Source organism: Artibeus jamaicensis, unplaced genomic scaffold (assembly GCF_021234435.1).
Source record: "Artibeus jamaicensis isolate MK-2021 breed Jamaican fruit bat unplaced genomic scaffold, CSHL_Jam_final scaffold_537, whole genome shotgun sequence".
Taxonomy (NCBI): Eukaryota; Metazoa; Chordata; class Mammalia; order Chiroptera; family Phyllostomidae; genus Artibeus; species Artibeus jamaicensis.
Genome location: NW_026522047.1, coordinates 32,657,541 through 32,675,590, shown reverse-complemented (window position 1 = coordinate 32,675,590; position 18,050 = coordinate 32,657,541). Strand labels below are relative to the sequence as shown.

Genomic DNA, 18,050 nt, shown 5'->3' with positions numbered 1-18,050 from the left:
TATTAATGCATAGAAGAACCTCAAAGAAATTACCACCAAAATTAACAATTGCTTTCCCTGAATAATCAGAATGCAGGAAATTTTTTAAATTTTTAGTTGCTCTGCAAATGTTTGAAAGTAAATTTTAATGAGCTTGCATCATTTAATAATCCAACAATATGCATCAAATCAAATACAAGCTCTGGCACAAATGACCCTTTATTATTATAAAATAGTTTATTACAAAATCATAAGCATGCAATTCTGTAACATGACAATATCACACTCAAACATACCATGTGACATTTTAGGTGAATGTTCAAATTAAAACTATAAATTATTACACCCATACTATTACCCACCAACACACTCAAGCAGGCCTTACTTCTGCCAGACTCCATGTAAAACTATAAACTCAAGGGGTCCATATGAAATATTATAATACTGATTATATTTTTCTGTAATTTGTACTAGTCATAATGTTTTTGAAACATTAGAATATTAACTTGGTGCAAGTGATAAAATATATTGTTCTTCTTCCCACACACTTAAAAATGAGATGAAAAGCATGTAGGCATAATAATTCATCTGCTAAATTAATATATTTCAAGAAGAAAGTCTGAATTTTACATATATTGAGAAGCCAACATTACAAAATAATAAACTTTAAATACTGTATAAGTGATCAAAATACATTGATTTTTTCCTCCCACACACTTAAAAATGAGGTGAAATATAGGCAAAATAATTTATCTGCTAAATTGTTAAATACATTTCAAGAGAAAGCCTGACTTTCCTTTTAAGAGATATCTAGAACCTAACATTACAAAATAATAAAATTTAAATACATTTAACTTCCTCTATAACATCACCAAAGTGTGTGTATATATGATTATGTGCTATAAAATTTGGCGAATTTGAAAGATGTGAATCACTTCCTACTATTGCTAGTAATAGGCATACAGAATAGTATTTATAATTTTAAAGCCTATCCAATATACAATGAGAGTAGAAGAGTCTGATTGCTTATATGTGGTAAATATATTATAAAAAGGAATATATTTTTAAATATATATATATAACAAAAATAATTCTCTGAAAAGTGATATGCCTTCACTACTAATAATTTCTTACTGGAATCAAATAATTGTCTTAATCAGTACTGATTAAACCAATTTAATTTTTTAATAAAGACCACAGATATATAACAGTTTTCGAAATAGACAATAAATGGCAAACCAGAAGGGTGCTTAAATTACCACCCGAAGTAATCCCAAACATCTCAGGTTCAAAGATTTATCTAATAGTAGGGCAGAGTAGGTGGTAAATGGGCTAATAAAGTAATATAACTCTGTGTTGGAGTCCATACACAAGTGTGAGAATCACATTTAACATTAAGTATGCAGTGACTTAGTCCTGACCAGTGTGGTTCAGTGGGTTGTGCATCACCCAGAGGAGCAAAAGGTCACCAGTTCAATTCCTGGTCAAGGCATATGCCTGGGTTGTGGGCCCAGTTTCTAGTTGGGGGCCTGCATTTGGGGGCATGTGAGAGGCAACCAATGTTTCTCTCCCTCTTTTTCTCCCTCCCTTGTCCATACTCTAAAAAAATAAATATAATTTTTAAAAGTTTGCACTAATTTATATAAAATGCTTGGTAGGAGGGATGTGCATTGTGTTATAACACAAAATAGAGTGGGAATAATCTCATTATTTATGTCATTCAGATGGCCTGAATGACAGATATGATATTTAGAAGATGGTAAATTTTATATCTGGAAAAATCTTATTGCATAATGACACTAGAAAATTAAAGTATATAATGAGCTAGTACATCTATCATCTGAGTATTTAGCAAGATACCATATTTAATAAAAAACTAAGGCCCAAATTTAACATTTTCATTTGAATATTTTTATTTGGCCAGTGACTGATTTTTACATTAACTTCTCTTCACTCTTTCTTCAGTCTCAAAAAACCAGCTCTACCTGATGTTTTTTAAACATTTTTCTATTAAGTCCTAAAGTGTACATATTCAAGATTTGGTCAAACCTGTGCTTTTTCTTACTGTAATTTTATCCAATTGAACTCAGGATTCATATTGTCAGAAAATCATTTTCAGTCTTTCTGACAAGATTGAATTTTCTCTATAATGTTCTTTCCAGCATCACAAATCTCTTCTTTGTAAGCTTAATAATTGTGGTTGTAATTTTACGTCTCTGTGTGGGATATTTAATTAATACTCATTTCATCCACCAAATTTAAATTTCAAAAAGGTAGAAACTATATTTATTCTTTATGCTTTCATTCCCATCAAATAGCATAATTCTTTGTACATTATAGAAAAGTCAATAAATACCTGTTGAATGAATGAATTTTTCCATCTTAAGTCCTTCACTTCTATTAGTACCTTAACTTTTTCTTTCTTTATGGAGAACATAGAATTGTTTTTTCTCTATTTTACTTCCCATTTGAAATTGTCACTCAGCAGTTTAAAAAAAAGCCTGCATATACTAATCATGCAGTGACTTTTAGCTCTCACATCATTTTTATTATTGTTATTACTATTATCATTGTTTTTAATCTCAGTTACTTCCTTAGCCTACAGTACCCTCAATCTTTTATTGTCTCAGTAGGCAGCTATCTTGTTTTCACTCACTTTATTTCATTAACTTAAACCTGCTAGACTCATTATCTGCTTCCATCAATTCAATGCTTATTATGTTACTTACCAAGTCATGTACAACTGATTTAAGTCACACAATGTGATATTTGCAGTATTAAATTTCCCTTATTCACATATACACAAAAAACTCACACTTCTTCCCCTTACATGCCATCCTGCCCTCCAGCTCAAAATTGTTTCTTCTGTCATACATCTTTTCGCCAAAATGTGGCAACTCTGAATTATTACAATATATTTAAAAACCAAAACTAAATTTTAAAAGTCCTTTCATAAGATTCTAGGGGGTAAAAATCTGGGAGTTTAATATATCAGTTAAATGGGATAGAAAGGAGAAACAGTATATAAATGTTATTTTAATAAACATTTTAATCATAATGAAATATAAAAAAATTTATATGCAAGCAAGCATTACTACTCAGTCATATAGTTCATAAATTATAATGCAGTGATATTAGTAAATTTCATTTGGTGATGGATATTTGGAACACATTGCTGATGTTAATATTTCTAATTCAATCATGAGATGTCTGTTAATCATACAAATCCTATATTTAAAGATTAAGAAAAGTGCTCACTCTTTCAGAAGTGAGTAATTTTTCCTGAAGTAGCGAACAAAAAAAAAATACCTTTATTGGAACTCACGTGCTCCTTTGGCCCCCACCCTTTTAAAACATGTTATTTGTGAAATATGCTTAAATATGCTAGAAGCTTATTTTTTAAAATACTAATTACACTTAAATTTAAACTAAGTAATTATTATATAAATCAATAAATTGAATTTGGTTTTAATGTTTTCTTGAAGTAAATCACATCTGTCATTTACTGTATGTGTGCTCTCTGAGCTCTTTGGCACAAAGTTCATCAAAAATTCCACTAGAATAGCAATGAAGAATATGAAGTTATGCATGTTGACTACTTAACCTTGCTCATTTACAACATCTGTTGATACATGCTAGTACTAAACTATCCAAAGTTGTGAACAATGATGCTAAACAGCACTAGTAGAGTCACCCATTAAATTTGAGGACTGTACTCAATTTTTCTTAATGGTGAAAATAATCTGTATACTTAGTCAGTTTTGTAATTTCTAACTATTTTCTTATACAAGCTTTACATGTTCATCAAAGAGAAACAAAAACAAAACAAAACAAGAGACCCACTCCTGAGTAATGTTTCCCACCATATACTTTAAACACTGGAGCTATGATTTAACTTGCTACACTCATCCTCTCCTTGTGGGAAAAATGTTATTTTACACACAGTGTTTTTTAAAAATTCATCTTTGTTTAGTTTGGTTTTGCTTTTTTCAGTTTTGTTCTTCCTTACTTTATGTAACACACACACTTCACTGGAATCATTTCCTGCTACCGGAAATGCTTCCTCTAGAATTTCCTTTCGTATGGATGGGTCTGTTAGTTTTTATTTATCTCAATGCCATTTTCCCTCCAAACCTGACAGATATTTTCACTGTTATAGAATTCTGAGGAGCCAAATATTTTTTTCAGCAAATTAAAGAACTTTGTGTTGTCTTCTGGCTGTCAGATATCAGTCATTGGAGGGTTATTTTTGTCTGCTTTCATTTTTACTCTTTGATTTCTGTAATTTCAATAAAAATGTGTTCTTTTCATATCCTTTTGATATTTTTTGTTCATTCTTCCTGGTGTGCTTAAATTTATAGTTGATTAGTTGATTCCAATAACCTAGGCTCCCTTCACTAGGAAAAGGAAGCCCCACACATCTTTGTAAATGTTTTCCATCCAGTCATTTTATGCTTTCAACACAAAAATTATAATTATCCTTGTTTATTTGCTTCCAAAAGATACAAAGTTGTGAAGAATCCTGAGAAATTGGTTATCCCCAAATTGTAACTTGAAATAAGAAGGAAGATGCTTCATTTACAATTCAAAATGGGGACGTCTTTCCATGAAGTAGTATTAGTTAACGATACTGTAGCTGAAGTTTTTTGTAATTTTCTTGTACTTTGAAATTTAATGTTAAAATATTTCATTAGTTTGTTTGATGGTTTGCATTTTTCCCCCACCCCCAACATTTTCATATGGTTTCTAGATAATTAACATGTGGAATATTATTAACATTATATCAGTTCTGAATAAAAAAAAAGACATGTGGAGGATAGTATTCTCAGGAAGAAAAGGGCAGAGCTGTCCATATTATAAAAATGATGTATTTCAAATATTAACTCTTTTAGTTTTTAGTTCATATATTTTACTTAATGTCAGGAATAAGTAACAGAATATAACATTTTACTATGAGCTAACAAGATGACAATTTAAGTTGCATTGGCCAAAAATGTAACATTTTTAGGTAGAAAGTAACCTTACAACTTTTTAAACATTATCTTAATGTCTACTTCAATATAGAAAATCAGTTATCTTTGAAAATCATAGTATCTCCTGAATTAAATATGTCCACAGTCATCAGTAAACTACTATAGCATCTACACAAAAAGTTAAACACAGCTTCACCAGTAACCTTTTATCTGCCTCCTAAGGGAAGTACAGTTTTTTGCCCACTGAGGAATAAAGGTTTCGTTATCTATACCAATGGTATATCTTATGTGATCCTGAATTTCTGTTAGGGGTAAGTCTGGCAAAATCTTTAGGATAATTCTTTTCTAGGATGTATAACCATATAAAGATTGAGTCTTTATAATTTCTTCTCACCATTCTCCTATCTTGATATGACAGCATTTTAAAACTTGTAGAGTCAAGAATACTTACACTCGTTCATAATAAAAACATATTTCAATCTTATTACAATATGTTACTAGCAAAGGGGCCCCCCGTTTTTAAAATTTTAAATTTTCTAGCTGGCTTCTTTCAATCCTTAATTCTCCACTAGGATTTTACTTTTATTTTCAGGTATGTGCCATATAAGCTGATAAGAATTTGTTTCATTGAACTCATAGGTGAGAAATATACACATTTTACAATTTCTCAGTGGAGTTAAATCTAATATCAGAACCCATCTACTCATGATGACTACTAACACATCTGGCTCAGGCCAATCTCGGGGCTCCTTGCCCATTTATGGTGAACAGGACAGGGTTCCAGGGGATATATACTGGCTCTGGAAGTGGGAAGAGGCCTTAGTGCATGGTAATGGCCATTACTGTCATTACTGCTTTTTCTACGAGAAGCTATTAGTCTTGTCCTGTGTTCTCTGCCAACTCCTGGCATCTTTTCGGCCAGAGATTTGACCTTCACAGCAGCTTCTTCATGACAGGAAGATCACAACTTTTCTTGCTGCTTTTAATGATGCTAAGATACTCATCAGATAAATGAAGATTTTCTATAAATAGGCTCTGGAAATTTGAAGAGATAATTCCTCTGACAATAAGGAAACCCTGTACCCTAGAAAACTTAGGCTTGATTGTAATGTTTTAATGGGTGATAGGAAAGGAAGTATTAGAAATATATTTTTCATGTGTCAATGTATTACCTCGTCCCATACAACACGCCATGTTTTACATTCTTCCCTATCTCTACTTTCTTCCAGATTGGTCCAAAGAGCACAGATGGTTTTCTACAGACTACTAACTAGTAGTTTCAGAGAAAAAAATAGCAATTAAATATGCTATTTAGATATATTTCACACATTTTAAATGTGAGGTTAAGTGTATTTTTTCATTGTTAATTATTATTGCATTGAATATGAATTTATAAAAATAAATCAATAACTTAATAGTGCAACATACCTTAACTAAGAATGACATAAATTTAAAAACAATAAGATATTAATAAAAGTGTACAGTATGAATCAGTTTTGCTGGGGTAACTTAATGTAAGAGAGTTACAGTTTTTAAAGCAGAAGCAAAAGAAGTGTGTACATCTGACAAATGGATTTTATTGGACCAGTGGTCTCTAGTGCATTGATCGTTAAGAAGTTTTATCCACTAGTGGAATAAAAGATCAGCACTTTGTGCAATTTTCTAACAAAACACTGTGAACCTTCAGATAAACCATTTGGTTTCTTTTTCCTGAGAAAGCGAAAAGCAGTGACTTCTGGGATAAAATTTTTTAAATGTATCTCTATAAATGTACAGTCCAAAATTACATAGACATCATTCAGAAATGTACTTCTCCAGCAAAAACAGATAAAGTAACATTATTACTGAAAGGATTGCAAAAGAAAGCACCAGGTTACATTTGTTCAGAAAGAAAGTTAATTTCCAAATCCATTTTTCAAAAGATGCTCTTGCAAAACACCATTTTTTCCCCACAGGCAAGGCACATTGGATGCCTTGATCTCAACCCAGATAACCTCCTGCAAGACCAAGGTCTTTGTGATTATTTAGCTACCTTTACCTGAAATTAGATGCAAAGCCAGTACCCCAGAAAAAATGAAGAATGAACTGAATTTACATTCCTAAAGGAATGAGAACTCAGAAAAATTAAATTCAGATATGGAAAAATAAAACAACTTCAAAATATATAATATACCAATGAACATGTATTTAATTTTTTATACATTGCTGTGAGCTAAATACCATATTTTTCATGTCCCATTTGAAGAAACTGAGAACAAAGTATATTATCTTTCTATTTATACATAACAAGTCACAACAAATTTAGTGGCTTAAACCACCACATATTCCTTATCTCCTAGTCTCTGCAGGTCAGAAGTTTGGACACAGGTCCTCACTGGGCTTCAACTCAGGTATCAGCGGGGCTGCAGTCACACTGGAACTCAAATGGGGAAAGAGAGGCTTCCAGGTTATTAGTGGGGTTTATTTCTTGGTGGTTGCAGCTTGAAAGTTTCTTGAGGAAGACAGCCTTCAGATCCTAGAGGCCATCTGCAATGACAAATACAATGGTACACATTGTAGTGTTAACATATCTATGATAAAGCATATATAATTTTTAGGAAACATTTCCTAACATTGAATGTATTGGGGTGACATTGGCTAACAAAATTATGCAGGTTTCAGGCGTACAATTCTATAATATATCACCTGTATATTGCACTGTGTGTTCACCCCCCCCAAGTCAAGTCTCCTTCAATCACCATGAATCCTCCCTCTACCCCTTACACCTCCCTCCACACCCTTTCCCGCTGTTAGTCACCATACTGTTGTGGGGGGGGGACTTCCTCTTAGTCCCTTTACCTTTTCACCTTTGACCAGCCAAAGCTTCAGTCATTGGTTCTAGGACAATCTGCAGATACCAAATCCCCAGATGCTCTACCAGGGGGTGCCTGACCTATGGCCCGTGGGCCTCACATGGCCCAGGATGGCTATGATTGCAGCCCAACACAAAATCATTAATTTATGTAAATCTTTTTGTTGTTGTTCATCAGGTTTTGTTAGTGTTTGTGTATTAAAGTGTGGTCCAAGACAACTCTTCTTCCAGTGTGGCCCAGAGATGCCAAAAAGTTGGATGCCCCTGTTGGTCCCTTATATTGAATGACTTTGAAAACACATATAGTAGGCCCTCTGCATCCACAGGTTCCCTGAAAACCACTGTTTTTTGGTCCATGGCTGGATAAATCTGCAGATGCAAAATCCTGGGATATGGAGAACCAACTGTACGCAGTTCGAGCCTGTTCTGTTCCAGGGTCGACTGTACTGTGAAATGATTATCACAACAGGTACAGCTAATAGCCATTGTGTCATATAGGTACAATAAAAATAAGAGGTTTTTTTCTGTGATAAGAACTCTCAGAATTTACTCTCTTAATAACTTTCCTATACAATGGTGTCTCCTTTTCCATAGCTTTGCTTTCCATGGGTGGTTTTAGTTACCCATGGTCGACCCGCAGTCTGAAGTAGTAATTAGTATGGTAAAACCTCGTGCTATCCCATTCCACCCCCTGGGGACACGGAGCATCCCCTGTGTCCAGCATATATTACCTTCTTGGTAGTGACTTCACAGTTGTCTTGGCTATCAAGTTCATTGTCATGTTATCCCATTGTTTCTGTTCACGGAAGTGTTATTTTTCTAGATAATGACCCCAAAGCACAATGGTAGTGGTGCTGGCAACTGAAATATGCCAAAGAGAAGCTATGAAGTGTCTCCTTTATGTGAAAAGCTTAAAGTGTTCGCTTTTTAAGGAAAAAATAAAATCTGCATGCAGAGGGTACTAAGGTCTATAATAAGAACAAGTCTATCTGTGAAACTGTGAAGAAGGTAAGAGAAATTGGAGCTAGTTTGCTAAGACCACACTCACATAACTTTTATCAGTATATTGTTGTAATTGTTGTAGTATAAGTTAATCTACTATGGGTGTCTAATTTGTAGATTAAAATTCATCATAGGTATGTAGGTATGTGTAGGACAAAACAGTATATACACAAGGTTTGGTACTATCCACAGTTTCAGGCACCCACTGGGGGTCCTGGGATGTTTCCCACGTGGGCAAGGGGAGACTGCTGTGCATCAGAGAGCAGCGTCACAGCCATGACAATTGTACATTACTTCCCTAGTGTTTATTTGTATTACAAGTGGAAGTTCGTACTTTTGACCACCTTCCTCCAATTCCCCTTCACCCCTGTCTTCTGTGCCAGGTAACCATGAGTTCGATATCTTTTTCTCCTATTAACAATTTTAAGATTCCACAGATAAATGAGATCATACAATATTTGTCATCTTTTGACTCATTTTACTTAACATAATGCCTTCCAGATCCATCCGCATTGTCAAAAGTAATAGGATTTCCTTCTTATTTATGGCTCAATATTTTGTGTATAAAACTTTATTCATTGATAGGTACTTAGGTGGATTCCATGTCTTGACCATTATAAATAACATTTATAAGCATGGGGGTGCAGATATCTTTTTGAGTTTGTGTGATTTTTGTTTCCTTTGGGTATATTCCAGAAGTGGAATTATTTGATATGGTGGTTATATTTTTTAATTTTTAAGGGTCCTTAATATTGTTTTCCAAGGTGGCTGTACCAGTTTACTCTCCCACCATCCATGCACAAGGGTCCCCCTTTCTGCATGGTCCCACCAGCATTTATCTCTTGTCTTTTTATTGAGGTCACATTGGTTAAGAGTATGGTATATGTTTAAGGCATACAGCACTGTGATTCAGCTTCTGCGCACACTATGGCATGCTCACTGCCAACACTCTAGTTTCCATCTGTGACCATGGATCGACCCTTATTACCCATTTCACCCTCCCTGCCACCACACTTCTTCTCTGGAAACCACCAATCTGTTACATGTATCTGTGAGTTTGGGTTTTTTTTGTATAATATTCCAAGTATTAGTGAAATCATAAGACTTTGCTCCTGACTTAGTTTACTTCATATGATATCCTCTAGATCATATTAAAATAGATCCTGCTGTTGCAAATGATAATATCTCATATATTTAATGATTGAGTAGTATTCTATTTTGTGTTTGTGTAGACACTTAGGCTGTTTTATTTCTTGGCTATAATAAAAATTGCTGCAGTGAACATGGAGGTGCATATATCTTTTCAAATTAGTGTTTTCATATTCCTAAGGTAAGTATCAAGAAAAATCATTGCTAAGTAATGTAAGTTTTATTCTTATATTTTTGAGGAATCTCCCTCCTGTTTTTCAAGGTGGTTGTGCCAATTTATAGTCACACCAGCACTGTGTAAGGATTCCATTTTTACCACATCCTCTGTAACATTTACTTCTTATCTTCTTGATAACAGCGTTTCTAATAAGTGGAAGGTAATATCTCACTATGGCTTTGACTTGCATTTCCCTAATAATTAGTGATGTTGAAATCTTTTCATGTGCTTGTTGGCCATCTGCATGCCTTCCTAAGAAAATTGTCTATTCACATCCTCTGTTAGGTTTTTAATCAAATTATTTATTTGTTGTTTAGCTATATAGTTTCTTTATATGCTTTGGATATTTACCCATTATTGAAAGTATCATGTGAAAATATCTTGTTCTATTTGGTCAGCTGCATTTTCATTTTATTGATGGTTTTCTTTATAGTGTAGAAGCTTTTAAGTTTAATGCAGTCCCATTTTTTTGTTTTTGTTTCCTTTGCCACTGGAGCAAAGTCCACAAAACAACACAAAGAGAGATATCCACAGCTTAGTGGCTATGTTTTCTTCCACATACATTATGGTTTCAGGCCTTATATTCCAGTCTTAATCTACTTTGAATTTTTTTGTATATAGTATATAATAGTGGTCTAGTTTTATTCTTTTGAATATGGCTGTTATTCCCAACATTATTTCTTGAAGAAACTTTTCTTCATTATATGATGCTTTTGTTATAGATTAATCATATATATATATAAATTATATATAAATTAGTCACACAAAAATATATTTATGATCTGATCTGTATGTTTTTCTGCCAATACCATACTGTTTGGTTACTGTAGTTTGGGGGTATAGTTTGAAATTAGGAAGAATGATGCCTCCATTTTTAACCTCTTTCTCAGATTTGCTTGGGCTATTTGGGTGTCTTTTATTGTTCCATACAACTTAAGGATTTTCTTTGTCCTATTTCTGTGAAGAATACCATTGGGATTCTGGTCAGAATTGCATTTTATCTGTAGATTGCTTTATGGGCATTTTGCAATGTTAATTCTTTCAATCAATGAGCATGGAATATTTTTCCATTTGTCTTCTTCAATTTCTTTCAACAATGTCTTTCACCTCCTTTGTTAAATTTATTCATAGGCATTTTATTCTTTTTGTTGTGACTATAAAGGGCATAGTTTTCATTATTTCTTTGTCTGAGTATTAACGTATAGAAATGCAAGAGAACTTTGTATATTGGTTTTGTACCCTGAAACTTTATTGTATTTATTTACTCTCATTAATGGTTTTTGGGTTGAGTCACATATATATATATATATATATATTTGTTATATATGCATATATATATATATGCATATGTGTATATATGCATATGTGTGTATATATATATACACACATATGCATATATACACATATGCATGCACACACACATATATATTTATGTATATAATTACATCATCCACAAATAATGAAAGTTTTACTTATTTCTTCCCAATTTGGAAGCTTTTATTTCTTTTCCTTGACTGATGGATCTCACTAGGACATCCAATACTATGCTGAATAAAATTGGCTATAGTGGTCATCCTTGTTTTATTCCCGATCTTAGAGGAAAAGGTTTATGTTTTTCACCATTAAGAATAATGATAGCTGTGGGTTTGTAATATATGTTTGTTACTGAGGTACTTTTACTTTTACACACCTTTTATTGATATTTTTATCATAAAGGTCAATGATAAAAAAGCACTTTGTCAAATGCTTTTTCTGTATCTATTAATAATGATCATATGATGCTTACCCTTCATTTTGTTAACATACTCTATCAGGTTGAGTGATTTGTAGATGCCAAACCATTTTTGGAACCCTGCTGTGAACCCACTTAACCATGGCATATGACCTTTAACTGTATTGTTAGGTTTGGTTTGCTAACATTTTGTTAAAGATTTTGGCATTTATATTCACTAGAGGTATTGGCCTACAATTTTCCTTTTGTGTATGTGTGTGTGTGTATTGTTGTTCTCTGGTTTGAGTATCAGGGTAACATTAGCCTCATAAAATGAGTTGAGAAGTATGATCTCTTCAATTTTTTGGAAGTATTGAGAAGGATAGGTATTAAATATTTGAATGTTTGGTAGATTTACCAGTAAAGCCATCTGGTCTGGACTTTTGTTTTTTGGGATATTCTTTATTACTAGTTCAGTTTCCTTACTATTGATTGGTCTATTCAGATTTTCTACTTATTCATTATTCAGTCCAGGAAGCCTGTATGATGTTAATTTGCATTTTTTCATTATCTGGTTGGAGATTTATCAATTTTATTGACCTCAAAAACAGGTTTTTCTTTTACTGGTAGTTCCTTGTTGTGTTGGGTTTTCAATGTCATTGATTTCTTCTTTTACATAAATTAAATTCTGCTTGTTTTGGGTATAATTTGTCATTTTTCCTCTAGTTTTTTAAAATAGGTTAGATTAGTGGTTTGAGACATTTCTTCTCTTTAATCATTCAATGTTATATTTTTACTTTCTAGAAATTCTTTAGGTGTATCTCAAAAATCTTGTATATATTTTCATTTATGATGTTAGAAATATTTTTCAAATTTCCCTGAGGCTTCCACTATGATCACACACTTTTGCATTGAGCTTTCCTCTTTCTGAAATGTATTTCTCCCAATGATAGCTTTGATATATAACAAAATATAGCTTTTAAAAATATATCTGATAGCTTTCGTTGCCAAGTTTTTAAGCCATTGTTCAAATATTATCTTCCCAGTGATGCTGGTCATCATATCTGAAATTTTAACCCTCAAGGCACACCATTTTCTATCTATTTTACAAACTTTTTTTCACATAACCTATCATCTTCTGACATACTGTACATTGCTCATTACCTGTCCTATGTCACCAGAATGTAAGTTTAATGATATCAGAATTGTTTTCCACTGGATCTTTAATATCCTTTATAGTGCTCGACACACAGTAAATGCTCGATATTGAATAGGTTTTTTTAATGCTGTGTTCATGAAGCTACTAAGGAGTTATGATTCTGATAATATATTCTAGACTGTCACTCTGAATTAATTTATGTTAATATATGTACATTAATTACATATAATTTCAATAGTGCTTTAGAGATTACATTTCATTCTTATAACCACTATTTTGAATATGCAGGAGAGTACCTGTAATGCTAATTCTAATTTACAGATCAGAAAATCCCCAAGAATAATGTGATGTACACAATTCAAAAATCCAAGACAAAAAGTAGAACTTTTTAAGATCTTCTATTTGCAAATCTAGCATGTTTTAGAATAGATGTACATGTATAGAATACACATACATACAGGCTGTGGTACAAATGAGAAGTATAAATATGGACCTCAACAAAGTTACCACATATATATGATACACAAATCTATGTATTTATGCATGCATTAATATAATCAGTTTATGAAGTGATCTGAAAATATTTTAAACAAATACTAAAATTAATAAGAAAATTAGTGTCTAAATTCAAATTGTTCACTTTATAAATTATTAGTGTCTATGGTTATAGGAACATGTTGATATTCTTTTTTCAAATAAAATTTGAGCAGAAATTTCAATATAGTTCACATTCCTCTAAGCAGGAGTACTTTAAAGTATATTATCATTTCAGTAGCCTTGCAACATTATAGCTTTGACATATTCTAACACTCAAAACATAGCCAAAGGCTTATTAAATGTCCTGGGATGTTATTATTTCTAATAACCATATTTTCAGAGTTACTTTACCATTACAAAGCTTCATTAATATGTATTTAGTTTTCAAATAGCAAAATTTTACTGAAGTTTGTCAGATGTTCCCTCATGAATCAGAAGATAAAGAACAAATCAGAAACTTTTTAAATTAGCTTCTACCTTTATTAAATTAGCCCCCAGGAAAAGAAAACAAAAAAAGTCATAGATAAAGATGCAATTATAGGGATGAGTCTCTCTACTGTTTCAAATACAGCGTTCTGCAGTTCAATGGCATTTTGGAAATTAACAGCAATTCAAAATTATGTGCTTAATCAACTGTTTTATGTTTTTGGTAGATTGTGTGTATTTTTTCTTTTTTAAAAACACTGGGTTAGAATAATTCTTCATAAATGCAAACTATTTTTTTATTTCAATCATTTAAAAAGTATGCAGTGTTGTCATGTGATATTTATCCTTCAAAGATTGTTCTCCAACTCCAAGTTTGCTCCGTGCAAAATTCATCACATTTATTGCAACTACAATCAATCCTTTGAAAGGCCATGCCAAAATCTGAGTAATTACAAAGGGCTGAGTTTTTTATCCTTACTAATACACACCAGAGAAATTCTTAAAGCGGTTTTAGGTACAAACCATATTCAATAAGACAGTGATTACTAGAATCTAATTGACTAAAACTATGTATAGTGTGCTTTGAAACAAAAATGAGCTGAGATTATTAAGGAAAAGGACAGTAATGGAAGGAATGATAGAAAACAGGAAAAGTAAGGCCTGACATTTTTTTTATACCACTTCTTCTTTCAACTTTAGCCATTCCTTACACGCACTTTTCTTCTTCTTTCTTCATTTCCTAGCCACTGAGATAATGGAGTCTCTCAGGTTTTATCCTTTAAATCCTTCGCCTCAACTATAAAAGCTGTCTCTCTGATCTCCACCAGTTTCATGGACATAACCTCTACTGTGCGCTATTTATTTTCAAAGTATAACTCCAGTTTGTACTTTCCACCTCAACACATTCCTGGATGTCCACAACCAAACTCCTATTCCCAACCCACAAACCTGCTCTTCTTTGGCTTTTTCATCTCAGTAGAGAATGATTCTATTTTACCTTTTAATAAAAAAAATGCTCATATACAGTTAATGGGTGTTACTCGATTATTTTCTCTCTCTTCTGTCTCACTTTCAATATAGTACCAAACAATGTATTTTGAAGATAGAGCCAACATCAAAAAAAACTTTTTCTCACTAACTATTCTGTCATCCTGTTCAAAATCATCATCCACTTTTGTATAGACTAATTCATTAAATTTTCAGACCATCCTTGTGATTTTGCTTTGATCCAATTATTGTCAGTTCTCAAAAAAAAAAAAAAAAAACCCAGCCAGGATACCATTTATAAAACGCCTTTTGACAGAATTCTTTTTCAGCTCAAAATCCTGCGGTGGTTTCCCACTCCCTCCAAGTAAAAGTCGGAGACTTTATCACAACTCCTAAGTCCTTCACATTTTAGTTCCGATCTATTGTCTACATTACCTTCTACCATAAAGCCAACACACAGTGTACTGTTTCAGTATCACCTTAACAGAGGAGTTTTTCCTGTATAGAGAATGTAAAATAACATCCACTACCGTGTTAATACTCCACATCCCTCGCCTTGCTTTATTTTTGTCCAGGGCACCGTCACCACATACCTGTATCACTGTATTTTGTTGCTGCCCACTGGAATGGCAGCTCCATCAGAGCAAGGACCCCTGCTCTGTTTCATTTACTGTATCTTTATAATTGCCCACCAAAGTTACTGCATAAATATTCACTGTATCACTATTAGTGATGTTCACCTCTTTCTCTTAATTTCCACCAGAAATCTAACTTTCCTAGGTATTATCTGTTATTTGCAATATTCCATTCTAAAGATCCATTTCATTTCCACCCCTGTACCTCTCCTTCCAAACTTGCAACACTATGCCCCAGGAAAGTTTTGCCTTTAACTAAAACACTATCCTCTGGAAAATTTATTTCCATTTCTTTATTTTCAAAGTAAGTAATATATTTTTAAGTAGAACTTACTTGTTTAACCTTATGCCAAACCATCGGGATCATCAGATGGGATTAGTGTCCTCACAATTCATGCTGTCTCCAAACAAGCTGTCTTCTTCCACTTATAAAAATCTCTTCTTTCAGTTAAGTTCATGACATTCTGGTCTTCCACCCTTTCTCCATTTTCTTTTAATTGTGGTCATCCACAAACTACCTGGGCCCTTCCAGTATTATACTGGAAAGTGTTGGCATTTGCTTATAAATAGCCCTTCTGTTCTTAGAGACTTCAGCTTAGATGTGATTTGCCCATCCATCCCATTTGCCACTAAGATCCTCGATCCCTAGTGAGCTTTGCTCCATCCCTTCCGGTTACTGTATTACCATAGAACATCATGGACCTCATCAGCAGCAGAAATTGCATTACCTTCAAATCTTATTTTACCTATAAAAACTTCAAATATAACCTGTATCTTACATGTTGAAACTTCATTATTTAACATTTTTGATAGTCAATTTCTTTCAAAAAGTCATACATTGGAAACTCCCTGTTTCAGTCACATGAAAATTCTCCATTGTTTTTTTTTCATCACTGAATGTACAACTGTACCTGTCTTCTATTTCAATTAATGACATTAAGCATGTTGCTCTACTTATCAAATGCAAGTTTCTCCATTTGCACTATTGGCTGAAAGACTTTAATACCTTAAATTACACATTTTCATTCCTAATGTCAGTGTCTCTTAATCTCCAGAGTAGAACAAACACATTTTCTACTGATACGTATACTCTCCCTTGATGAAATTGTTCTATATTCCACTTTTCTGTATTTTCAAAATTATTTCCAAAGTTTTCATTTAGCACATTTTTTTTAAATTAAATTTATTGGTGTAACATTGGTTACTGTATACAATCCAACACCCATAGGACCCATGGTGTGCTCACCACACGGAGTCTAGTTCCTTCCATTGCCATATATTTGACCCCTTCCCCATCTGGTGACCACTGTTGTGTTGTCTATGAGCACATTTTCATTCCTAACCCGGTACATGCCTTTCTCTCCCACCAGTTCGCTGGAACTCCTCTTGTGAAAGTTGTTATGGTCTCCAGGGCTCCAATTCTTAACAGGCACTTTTGTAATGTGATCTTACACACTTTTTTTTGTTCTTCAAAGTTGTTCGACTTGTTCTTGAAATATTCTTCTCTTAGCCCTTGAGAGCCTCTTCTTTCATAATAATTGGAGAGCTGGAATGATTCTTCTGATCTCTAAATTTGGGAATGCTTAGCCTTGAGGCTCTTTCCTCTATGACTCGCCCTGGGTGTACTCAAGTAATTCAGTTATTTAAAATACTAATCATATGAAGATTACTTCACTTATTTCTCAAGGAAAGGACATCCACTTGAATTATAGATTCATACCCAAAATTACATTCAATATATCATGCTCTGACAAATTACCATATCCAAAATATATTCATTACATCCCACCTCAAATGTGTTCTCTTTCCCTTTTTCTTTAGCACCACTATCCATGCATTTAGCCAAGTCAGATAACACTGGTATAATCTATGATTCTTCTCTTTGACACCCCCTACATCTAGTTCATCTTGTGTTAGATATTCTACCTTAAGAATACACCTCAAACTTGTCTACTTTAAACACTGAACAACAAAACAGCTATAATTGGGATTTATCTAATTAAAAGATATGTTGGCAGAAAAGAAAGAGGTTTTCATTGCATTCAGATCAATGTTTTTGTTAAAAATAAGGTAGTGAAAGTGAAAGATTATCTTTATCACCTTTCCCTATGTACCTATTGTTTTATTACCTTCCAAGTTGTAATAATCTTAGAAAAAATTTGTTTTTTTAAGTACAGTTGTCTCTATTTCCCCACCTCAATTCTACCCACCTTTGGCTTTGTCCATGTGTCTTTTATACATGTTCCTTGACAACCTTTCCACCTTTTCCCCCCATGATCACCTCCCACTTCCCCTCTGGTTATTGTCAGTTTGTTCTTTATTTCCATGTCTCTGGTTATATTTTGCTTGCTTGTTTGTTTTACTGATTATTAAAACGTATAGGTGAGATAAGTGGAACCTAATCTTTAACATCCTCTACTTCTT

At 33.1% G+C, this 18,050-nt stretch overlaps 1 long non-coding RNA gene across 1 annotated transcript in view; it reads right to left on the bottom strand.

Moving 5' to 3' along the window:
- Positions 1 to 239: 239 nt before the first annotated feature.
- Positions 240 to 18,050, bottom strand: part of LOC119056574 (uncharacterized) — a 332,875-nt gene continuing 315,064 nt past the window's right edge. Inside the window, exon 9 of the long non-coding RNA XR_005083906.2 lies at positions 240 to 7,478. This is a non-coding gene — a long non-coding RNA (uncharacterized LOC119056574). The remainder of the gene's footprint in view (positions 7,479 to 18,050) is intronic.